Genomic DNA, 2945 nt, shown 5'->3' with positions numbered 1-2945 from the left:
CACTAATTTTCAGAAACAAGGACAGAATAAACCGGTTCTTGAACACTTTCCAAGATTATGAAACGATAGACCAAATCACCTACGAAAGTCTGTACGTGAAAGGTTCCTCAATGGGCGTTATATACAGCTCAAAAAAAATAACTAATGCATAAGAATGGTATCCCTTGGAGACCCATCCTTGCATCCTACACTCCACCAGGTTACAAAATATATCAATTCTTGATACTTTTAATAGAGAATCTTTTTTTAGAAATAGCTCAATTCTTGACACTTCCACTAGAGAAACTTTATAAAAATTAAATATAAATCTAAAGAACTATTTTAAGAACATTTTATGCCAGGACTGACTCAAGTATGGCATGCTTCAATATTTTGGCACTGTTCACCAATATGCCTGTGGAAGAGACCGTTTGCTATAAGATATTCTTTCTACAGAAAGTTTTTATTTTAAATTAGATTTAACAACACTCAACAGGACTATAAAACTAACAGTTGGAAATTATTCCACGACGAAACATTTCTCTAGGGATTTTTGAATACCTGCTGTTATCCATCGGATCTATTTAAAAATAGTTCGATATTTTATTTCGTGCATTAGATGAAGTGAATTCAGCACAGAAACTATAACATTTAAGTCAAATTACCTCACATACATCATAGGTAATTTTCACTCCCGAGAATATTTTAAACCACAACTTCCCAGCAGTGGGCGCGATGCACTTGTGTTAATCTTAGAACTATCGATGGCTTCCTAAAGCACAAAGAAGTTTACGTCTTGATGCAATCTTTAGTATGAAAAATAGTACGTACAGAGGTACACCTTTTAATGAGGTTGCAGCTAGGTACCTAAGGGAACGTCAAAGATCATTGTTTATTTACTTCGTCCTCAATTGTGATGTCTTAATTCTATGAAATCTCTAGGTACCTACTTCTTCCAGGACTACCCCGATCAGTTGTCTCTTAGTTTATTTGATTGTAAGGCTCATTGAATTCATAATTCAATACTTGACAACTCACCATTCTGTTATGGACGGTAATCCCTCTATAAGCTTAAAAAGGTAATTTTAAAATTCACAACCAAGTAAAAGCCTACACCGTTGTGTTCAGTCCTTGATCAAGATTAGCCACAAGACACTTATATACCCTTGTAACTCAAAGGTTAGTCTGAAAGTCTTATTAAGTGTAACGTTATCAACTCGACCATCAAACCCATAACATGAAAAGGTGTACACTTTTAGGTACACAAAAGCACTTTACATATGACAATAGGTTTTCGGTGGAAAATAAAATTATAATTTAAATTAATTTTCATAAATTTGCAACTTTATTACCAAAGGAAATCATCCTCAAATCTACGGCGTGTGCAGTAGCCTTGAAACTCCAGACATCCTTATAATTCCAGAAATCCTTATTATTCCAGAATTCCTTATAATTCCAGAATTCCTTATAATCCCAGAAATCCTTAATACAGCACGTAACCGAAGCAAGATAAGTTGATGTAGTGTCAAAAGATATCTATTTGTATGTTAATAAGCGTCGGTCCATTGATCGACTCAATCAGATACTTATCAATCTGCAATGCAAGACAAAGCATCAGACAAGGCAAGGTGTTCAGAGTAAGACGTCAACCATATGCATATCAAGTTGAATAGATTCTCTATGTAATACAGATATATAGGATTCGCTAAGTAATACATATGTATATAATAAAGACTGAACTGAAAAATAAAGTAAAAACAAAATTTACTCTACAAAAAATAAAACCATATTCTACGTTAAAGATAAATTTTACTTTACGAAAGGAAAACCACATTCTACTCTACATCATACGGGCACGTTAAAAGCCGATTCTTAAAATCTGTTATAATAACATAAAAAAAACTATGCCTGTTTAGTGAATCTTAACTCATCAAAGCCTAAAAACTAAAAATTGCTTACCAGACTTAACATAATTGCTTGGGCTTTAGTTTTGGAATTAAAAGAATTAGTGCAAGCCCCACTCCTGACATCCGGTAAATAATTACCGTATGTCAGAAGTAGCTCCTCCCCGCATTGGGGGAGGATTAGCTTGCAAAGGAATTTTTGAGAGGAAACTGAAGATAAAAGATACTCACCATTTACAATGGTATAGTTATTTTCCTAGTTGGGCTGTAGACTTTAATTCATCCGGTGCGTTCAACTAGTTCACCTCATTGCATCTGAAAGAAAAGATTCAAGACCCTTTGAAAGGTAAAGGAAAATGCAGTTATAACTACAGAACAGGAAGTCGTAGAAGTTATCACTGCCGACAATAACCGATTAGTATTTGAAAAAAAGCAAAGTAGACAATAATGCAAAAAAAAAAAAAAAAAAAAAAAAAAAAAAAAAAACAAAAAAAAAAAAAAAAAAAAAAAAAAAAGTTGTGTACTCAGCCAAATCGTCCGCTAACGAAAACAGACGAACTTCCTCACTATATGGACACCCCATTCTTGCTGAAGTACACGCTTCAATTACGCCGAAAAACATAATAACATAAACACGAGTAAAACTCCACGAGACGATCGACAGACACCCAACGTCACCTTACTGCAGATCAGCGCTGGCCCCACTAACTAAGGCTGCTACCGCCCCTACCGGCGTAAGCAGCGATCTCAGACAATTGGACTAAACAAGCGAAAGTGTCAGTCACCTTCCAACTTCTGGTTAACAGATACCCGCTCTTTCCTTGAAACTATATCGTCACAGCTCGCAAACTGACTGAAGGTTTCATTGATAATACTTCCGTGTCATATATCAATACTGTGACCGTATCGCCACAAGTGGAATTACTTTTCAATGCTCATGTATGCTCGTCAATCAAAACATTACCATTGCCACGCATGTACAATTTATATGATGCGATTGTCGGAGTTTTGTCTTTTTTAACTGTATATCAGTACGTGATAGTAAGCCATTACATAAAGGAA

The 2945-nt window shown here is 35.1% G+C and overlaps 1 long non-coding RNA gene across 1 annotated transcript; it reads right to left on the bottom strand.

Moving 5' to 3' along the window:
- Positions 1-1323: 1323 nt before the first annotated feature.
- LOC135206580 (uncharacterized) lies at positions 1324-2578 on the bottom strand. The gene is made up of 3 exons (XR_010312791.1): positions 2408-2578; positions 2115-2198; positions 1324-1573 (listed from the first exon to the last, which is right to left on the bottom strand). It is a non-coding gene; the product is annotated as an uncharacterized LOC135206580 (long non-coding RNA).
- Positions 2579-2945: the final 367 nt, after the last annotated feature.

This window comes from Macrobrachium nipponense, chromosome 31 (genome assembly GCF_015104395.2).
Source record: "Macrobrachium nipponense isolate FS-2020 chromosome 31, ASM1510439v2, whole genome shotgun sequence".
NCBI lineage: Eukaryota > Metazoa > Arthropoda > Malacostraca > Decapoda > Palaemonidae > Macrobrachium > Macrobrachium nipponense.
The sequence above is the reverse complement of the archived record's forward strand: the minus strand, read 5'-3'. Positions and strand labels throughout refer to the sequence as shown.